Here is a 9,141-nt window from a genome sequence, read left to right on the forward strand (position 1 = left end):
GACAGGAATCTTGATCACTTCATTAACCAGAAGCAATATAACCAGGTCACATACTATTAGAAAAATATAACTACATAAAGTCAACATAAATTTAAACAGGAAAAAGGACAGGCACACCTCACTGTTGAGGGACGCCGATGCGGCTGACTATGGTGTAACAATCGCCTGCATGGATCATCTAGGAGAAGCAGAGCCCTGACACTGTCAGAGCCCAAGGCTCAATGACTGTCCGCATCTGAACACTGAGATGACAGATTGTTGTCAATAAATTCTGGACCTCCAGCTGCTGGGCTGGAACATTGCAATGTTTTTAGTCTTACCATCTTTGTTGAGAACTAATCTTACTACATGTTATCAATACAGTTAGTGGGAATTAAACATATGAACGTATTGATGGATCACAGGTCACAATAAGAATATGCAGTGAGCGTATATTTGATATATACACTGATATATACGTTGAACATACTGTTGATGTGCTGTGGTCAACATATTGTGTACGGTGCTCGGGGAAACATCAGCAAGCACCATTTGGTGCCAGGACTCATGGGCAGAATGAGGACTGATCCAGGAGATGCTGGTTCCTTAGCCTCCTCTGGAAAGTCACGTTTTGGCTCCCGGTTTTTGGGTCAGCAGACACATCAGCTTCTGCTGCAGGAAGCAGCCTGTGTGGTGATTTGGCCGATGAAACTTCTTCCCCCTTGCTCCTCTCTCCCCGCCCCCCCCCCCCTTCTCCTGCCACTTAGACCCAGAGACCTGGGTGAGGAGAGTTCCATTTCCTGGCATTGGTCACATGACCTGTAGTTTTCTTGTAACCATGATACCATGAAACACTGTTTCTGGGTAACTTCAGTAAATGGGTTCTACTTGGTGTCTAGGGTACCATTGAGTTTGTCAGGAAGTTTCTTGGAAACCTGTATGGCATATGCCTGTGGTCATCGGAGATAATTCAGGAATAAATAGGTATGGCTATCTGTTCCCAATTACTGAATTCACACAATTAAACCTGCAATCAGAGTTTTAAATTAACTGTCTCCCATCCCCAGATTCTACTCAACTGTGTGGATGTGTCCATTGGATCCAGAGATTCTTCTCTTACTTGGCACTCTCATGGGAAGTAGCCTTCCTTATCTCTTGACAAAGATTCTCAGTGGTTTTGCCTTTTTCTCCTCCTTACGGCTCAGAAGGACATCCACATTTATGCAAAGGACCCACATGACGGAACTGTTGGCAGCCTTGTTACCAGAGATGTCCCTGGCATTTTAGGATTTCTGAGTGATCTGCCCACCCGGGAATGTTATGGTCTTGTGGCAAATATGTGTCCCCTCTCCCATCCTGTTAGCGTGCCTCCTACATAAGCCAGCCTTATCATCAGTTTTAGTGCCCTATGGACCCTGTGAGCACCTGGGAAGTAGGTGACTCACCTTTTTGAGCCATCTGGTATTCAGAGTGACTCACCATCACACTCCAGTGGATGTTTGCTTCCATTATCTCCAAGGAAGTTGTGGCACAGAGACAGGCAATGTGACCACTTGATTATTGCCTTTAAAAAATGTTTTATTTATTTATTTTGAGAGAGAAAGAGAGAGAATGCAAGTGGGAGAGGGGCAGTGAGAGAGAGGGAGAGAGAGAGAATTCCAAACGAGCCCTGCACTGACAGACGTGGGGATCGATCCTACAAACCATGAGATTATGACCTGAGCAGAAGTCAAGAGTCTGACACTTAACTGACTGAACCACCCAGGCGCCCCAATGATTGTCTATTCTGACAATTTACCCTCATCCTTAGGGGATGTCTCCAGGCATTGGGGTGACCCAGCCTAAACCCCATGCTGTGGACTAGGACAGCACTATCCATCCCAGTTTGCATGCATGACTTTGGCAAGTATCTCTTAGCTCAGGAACTTGCGGGCAACGTTTAAGTAGGTGCATAGTTCCCATATCCAGGCATCCCACAAAAGATCTCCCGGGCTCTGCAAGCATAGGGTCTCAGAAAGAAACTTCTTTGCCTCAGAATGCAATTCTAAGTGGGGAACAGGTGTATTGGCTTCAAGCTTTCTGTCTAGGGGAGTGCTAGGACATACCAGTTCCCCAGGATCTGGACCCTTGGTTGCTGGGGAATTGAACAGGACACAGGCCTGCTGAAGAGGGAGGTCCAGGACTCAACTTTATAGGGACAGTCTAGAGATGCCTCCTGGGGTCATACACAGGAAAAGCCTGCTTTCCTGTCTACAATCATTGAAGTAGGAAACAGTTTTTAAAGCATTTGTTAAAAATGTGCTCCTCACCTCACTGCCAAAATTGACACCTAAGTGCTTCTAAAATTATACTTTTTACCCTTGGTCTTCTAAGGATAAAAGTCCTTACTTCTACCAGAGATCAGTTACTCCTCTTATGCTATATGCCTTACTCCATATTGCCTTCTCATCGAATTTTCTTCACAATTATGCAACTTCTCTTCTGCATCTCTAATTCTTTCCTCTCCATAAGAGTATCCTCGCCTTCCCACAAACAAGACCCAATATCCCCAATCTTTAAAAAAAAATGAAAAAAAAAGTTCCTGGGTATCTCCTTTGGTTGAGCATCCAACTCTGGATTTCAGCTCAGGTCCTGATGTCATGGTTCATGGAACTGAGCCCCGCATCAGGCTCTGCACTGAAAGCATGGAGCCTGCTTGGGATTCTCTCTCTCTCTCTCTCTCTCTCTTCCGCTGTCCCTTTGCTGCTCATACTCTCTCTTTCTCTCTCAAAATAAAGAAATAAACATAAATAAATAAATAAATAATGAAATAATGAAATAATGAAATAATGAAATAATGAAATAAAATAAAAAACACCTTCACCTTATTTTCTTTTCCAATTCCCAATCCAATTCTGGACACCTTTTCTCAACAAAACCCCCTGAAATGTCTGCCTATTCACACTTGCTGTTCCTTTTGTCATTGAAAACATACTCGGCCATGTCACTCACTGACCTTACTCCCATCCAGGTCTCCAGACATGTCCATGCTGCCAAATCCACTGGCCTCTGAGTTCTTCTTCAGCAATATCTCAGCAAAACTCATAAAAAAAACCAAAAAAAAACAAACAAAAAAACTTCCTTTCATCTCTTGGCCTCCAGAACACCGCATTCTCTGCCTCTCATCATACCTCACATGGTTCTCTCTCTTTCTTCTTTGCTAATGCCTCTCAATGATAACATTCCTCAAGGTTCTTTTGCGTCCTCTAAATGTGTTCTCCTGTTGGGTGTCTCCATTCAGACATAGTATATCCCCCAGAGGGTTAATGAATCAGGATGTTCCCAACCCGTGTTCATTGTTACTTGGCTGGTTTTACAAAATCCATTCACACAGTAATTTTGCTTAACAGATTCATTTCAAAGCCATGTTCAGAAGGCGAATAAGACAATGGTATGAGGCAGGGTCAGAGCATGTAGCACTTTAATTACAAATTGTAACCAACCCCAACTCTTCTCTTGGACAAGATGCTACATCTAAGTCAACATTTTCAAGCCGATGTCTAATATTTCCAAACACAAACTCTAGCATGGTACATTATCCAGTTGCTTAGCTGGTGATACAAATATCTCACCCGAATCTCAGTTTTAACCAGGTAGAAACAACTCTAAATCCTCTCACTTCTGAAATAATTTCCTCCCTCCGATTCCCTATTTCCATGAGTAGAACAGGTTGCTCAAGTTAAAAATCAAGACTTTTTTGCATTGCATCTACTTTTTTTTTGTTTACTGCCTGAAGTTATACATTCCCAGGTCGGGGATGCTGCATGAGAAGTGAAGTGCAGGTTATGTAACACACATCCTATCCCACTGTTCGCATTTTTACTATTACAACCTCATCCAGGCACCTCTGGATCTTGCCTGGTCTATCACTATAGCCCCGTTCACTGGCTTCTGCTTGGCTCTTACCCCTTCTGTGTGCTCTCAGCCTAGCAGTCAAGTGAACTTGGAAAACCACACATTGTGTGTCATGACGTTCCCATGCTTGAAACTGTTAGCTCGCTTATCATCAGTTAAAAAAAAAAAAAATTAAATTCCTTCCACTTGCTTTGAAGTGCTACACGTTCTGACCCTGTCTCCTACAATTCCCTTCTTCGCCTTCTGAACATGACAGCGAAATTAATCTCTTCAGGAAAATTACTGTATCACTGGATTTTCTAAAGCTAACCAAGTACCAATGAGCATGGATTTGGGGCAGCCTGACTCATTAATCTTCGGGGGGGGGGATATCCGATCACTGGCTGTAGAGACCATCGTGTCTTCCTTTGTCTCTCGGCTGAGAAGACTAAGTAAAATAGGCACAGTTCCACCACCCGCCCCTCACTCTGCCCCTTATATGAGGCACCTTTGGATGTTAGTACGATCTTTCGAAATTAATGGTTTATCCTCCTTCACTGAAGTACATAATATCTTCAGGCAGAGCTGCCTATCAGAAACTGCCTGGGAAAGAAGACTTCCACCTCTGTTCTACCTTCATCTAGTAACAGACTCAGCCAGACCCTTGAGAACGTGGACAGGAAACTAAATTCTACTTTGGAAACGTTACTGCTGGTAAGTGGCCATCCTTTCAACCAGCTGCAGATTCATGTGACGTCAAAGGATATAAGATGTTAATGGCTGTTTCTGAACATTTTCTAATATGTCCGGCACGACTCTAAGCACTTTCTGCCCAGTCCTTGGGAATCCACCGAAAGCCAGCCACTCAGTGCTTGACTTGTAACGTTCTGGCAACATCAGCTATTCTTGTGAAAAAAAAATGCCTTGTCAACCCTGGGAGGTAAGCCCTTTATCTCTCATGTTTCGCAGAAAGGAAATGGAGACTTAAAGGCTAGGGAAATTTATTTTTGCTCGTAAGTTCGATAATTAGCAGATAGTACTTCTTAAAATAAGGCAAACTGACTCCAGAGTTCTAGCTGTGGTCATATCAGGATGGCCTTAACTAAAACTCTCAGTAAAAGCACCTGACTAGCCCAGTTGTTTGAATGTTTGACTCTTAATTTCAGCTCAGGTCATGATCTCAGGGTCATATGATCAAGCCCCGAGTAGGGTTTATGTAGAGCATGCATGGGGCCTACTTTAGATCCCCTCTCTCTCTCCCTCTGCTCCTCTCCTTGGCTCACTCTCTCTCTTTCTCTAAAATTGAAAACAAAACAAGGGGTTCCTGAGTGACTTAGTTGGCTAAGTTTCTCACTCTCGATTCAGTTCAGGTCATGATCTCACGGTTCGTGAGATCCAGCCCTACATCAGGCTCCATGCTGACAGCACAGAGCTTGCTTGGAATTCTGTCTGTCTCTCCCCCCCTCTCTCTCTCTGGGCCTCACCTGCATTCTCTCTCTCTCTCTCTCTCTCTCAAAATAAATCAACCAACCAGCCAACAAGCAAAACAACCCTCCTTGTCTTTTCACAGTGCAAAGATGATTACCTAATGCATTTGCCACCTTTTATCTCCTGTGTTTGTGAGATTACCCACCCACACCCCCCCCGCCCCCCTACCCCTGCCTTATCAACACTGAAGCTCAGAGATGCTGATGTCCTCAAACTCGGCCCTTGTTAGAAAAGCAGGGTCTGATGCCTAGTTGTTCAGTAAGTATTTACTAGACGAACTAATGGAAAGGCTGACACGTGGCACGCATTATCACTGAAAACCAAAGAAGAACGAGCTGTGTTAGTGCCTACACAGTACCTTCCCTGAAAACAGAGGCAAGGGCATGCTTTTCATTGCAAATAGTTCCTGTAATAATCCTCAGGCTAACTTATATAGCACGCATGTGTCAGAATGTATTCTAAGTGGTCATCTATTAACACATTACATTCTCTAAATAATCCTCTAGGGATAGCATTTGTTATTATCCTCATTTTGCAACTGCACAAGGGGGGGGACAGAGGCTCATGTAGCAACTCGTCTAAAGCCATGAGAGTCCACAGGAGAGGCGAGTGTCAAACCCAGACATCCAGGCTCCGCATCTCTGTCTCCCCGAGCTGGCGGGGCTGCCCCTGTGGAGCTGGACATCTCCTGGAAATGTAGGGAAATCCTAGTCCCCCAATTTAGGTGAGAACGGAAATCTAGCTATTATATTATATTATATTATATTATATTATATTATATTATAATTTCTAGCATAATCTAGAAATTATGATAGGGAACGTCATAAGAAATTTTACAGAGTTCTTAAAACAGAGAAAGAGGCACTCACCTCCCTGAATCTCATAGTGAGCACAGTGGATTTCCCACCTGGCAAGAGTTAAGTCTCTGTGAACTTGGAAGGGGTTACATTAGCCTGTTCTCCTTGAATACAACTCACCATTTCCAAGGAAACAGACTGATGCTGATGTTGAAATCTACAGCGTGTAACCATATATTACATGTTGCTTTCACACACAGGTATGGAGAAAGAAAGATTCAATTTAAAACATATTGACGGATAGAATTTTTGCGAGGGATGCATTTTACATGGTGCCCAGCAAGGGAGGAATGCATAACCCATGGACATTTTCTTATCCATTCTTCCTGCAAAAGATCTTGAGATTCAGAAACAGCTACTGCAGAACTGAATATGTATATACCCTTTCTACATATTTCATTTTTTAACGTTTTTATTTTATTTTTGAGAGAGAGAGAGCGGGTGAGGGGTAGTGAGAGAGGGGGACAGAGGATCCCAAGCAGGCTCTGTGCTGACGGCAGAGAGCCCGATGCGGGACTTGAACTCACAAACCGTGAGATCATGACCTGAGCCGAAATCAGATGCTTAATGGACTGAGCCACCCAGGTGTCCCTATATTTCTGAATGTAGTAGGAAAGCTTACAATACAACCTTTTACTAAAAAAATAATTTATTGGATATAAGATCTCTTGATTGTATTTTATTCACAATAAAGTATATATGACTTAAATATTCAAAACATCTTTTTTTTTGAAGCTAAGCATAAAGATTAGGAAGAAAGGAAGAGAACGTTCTACTTGAAGAATCCCCCTGTGAATATGATATGTTCACATTATAGACAATTCGGCAATTATAGACAGAACCTCTGGAATACACCTACACAACAAATGTTATACAATGTTTTCCTTGTTAAAAGCAGAACTGAGTACACTACAAAAAATATACCATTAGATAGAAGATAGAAAAATGATAATGTGCTTCTTAACCATAACAACAGTATGTTTGAAAGTATTTATATATTTGCCATTATATCTCTAAATTCTTGTGACTGTCAGAGGCTGTGTTCTCTTTTATGTGTTAGATTTTTTTTCCATTTATGAGTTTATCATCATGGGACCTGAATAGCTGAAATAAAGGAAAGGTTCACGAAGAAATTTCAGTGATATAATTCAATAAACCGTATAGCAAAGTTAATCCGACTCTAATGTAATTTATGCAAAATTATTACTGTTCATAAAAGGATCCTTGTTCACGTAGATAAAAATAAATGTGATAAATAGAATTTGCAATGCTCTCATAGCCCATGTTTAGTATTTCAAAGTTCAGATGGAACAAAGAGAAAAGGGAGAGACACAGAGACACACAGAGAGAAGTAAAACACACACACACACGCACACACACACACACACACACACTGGTCCTTTGTTCCTTATGAACAAGTATCTCAGGCTTGTTTCCTTCTTACGTGTCACTTCCATATCCACACTCAGGAGGACAACTCTGGGGCTTGATGGAAACCTCATTGCACTAAATTGCTGTCTCCCTGGGTGGTTAAGGTTAGTCTATTCAAAGGGTGCCTGGGTGGCTCAGTTGGTTAAGCATCTGGCTCTGAGTTTTGGCTCAGGTCATGATCTCACGGTTTGTGGGTTCAAGCCCCGCATCGGGCTCCGTGCTGGCAGCCCGGAGCCTGCTTGGGATTCTGTCTCTCCCTGTCCCTCTGCCCTCCCCCACTTGCACTGTCTTTGCCTCTCTCAAGATAAATGAATAAGCTTTAAAAAAAAAAAGAAAGAGAAAAAAAGGTTAGTCTACCGGACTCTCTAGGGGTGGCGGGGGGAGGTAGGGAGAAGAAGGAGAACAAGAAATTGTGTTTTAGTGAATGTCAGCAGAACATGAATATAAAAATCCTTGTTGGATTTTCCAAAAGGAAAGCCAAGCGATGTTTAGGCCAACAGGAATATATAAATATTAAGAAATTTTCTATATATGCATATGCATATACATATATAAAATCAAGTGTATTTACATATACAAATTATATCTTTTTTTTTTTTCCAACGTTTTTTTTTTTTTTTTTTTTTTATTTATTTTTGGGACAGAGAGAGACAGAGCATGAACGGGGGAGGGGCAGAGAGAGAGGGAGACACAGAATCGGAAACAGGCTCCAGGCTCCGAGCCATCAGCCCAGAGCCTGACGCGGGGCTCGAACTCACGGACCGTGAGATCGTGACCTGGCTGAAGTCGGACGCTTAACCGACTGCGCCACCCAGGCGCCCCCATACAAATTATATCTTGATCATCATATAAGTATATTATACATAATTATATAACAGAGCATATAGTATATATTATGATTGTTGTGATGAATGATGTACGATTATATTAATATATTTGGATAATTATGTATTTGATCATTTGATTATGTATGTGTATAAAGCAAAATTTTACCTGCGTATCATCAATTATCCATATAGAGCTATCGACCTTTCATACCATCATGGTACATTAAAGAATTTAATTAATTTATTTTTTTTAATTTTTTTTAACATTTATTTATTTTTGAGACAGAGAGAGACACAGCATGAACGGGGGAGGGGCAGAGAGAGAGGGAGACACAGAATCGGAAGCAGGCTCCAGGCTCTGAGCCATCAGCCCAGAGCCCGACGCGGGGCTCGAACTCACGGACCGCGAGATCGTGACCTGAGCTGAAGTCGGACGCTTAACGACTGAGCAACCCAGGCGCCCCTAAAGAATTTAATTTAAACTCTGCAGTCGCATCCTGGATATCAGTGAGCTTATTGCCCATGCGTCCTTTCTGTGAGTTGCCCACCCTCCATAACACATCTTTCCAACTTCTTCCGAGTTGTGTGAGCTGCAGCGCCTTTGGGGATTCACATACAATGCTGTTACTGAAGATTTTATTTCAAGCCACCAAAGCCGATTCATGTACCACTCAGACCATGGTCAT

The sequence above is a fragment of the Neofelis nebulosa genome, chromosome 1, assembly GCF_028018385.1.
Source record: "Neofelis nebulosa isolate mNeoNeb1 chromosome 1, mNeoNeb1.pri, whole genome shotgun sequence".
NCBI lineage: Eukaryota > Metazoa > Chordata > Mammalia > Carnivora > Felidae > Neofelis > Neofelis nebulosa.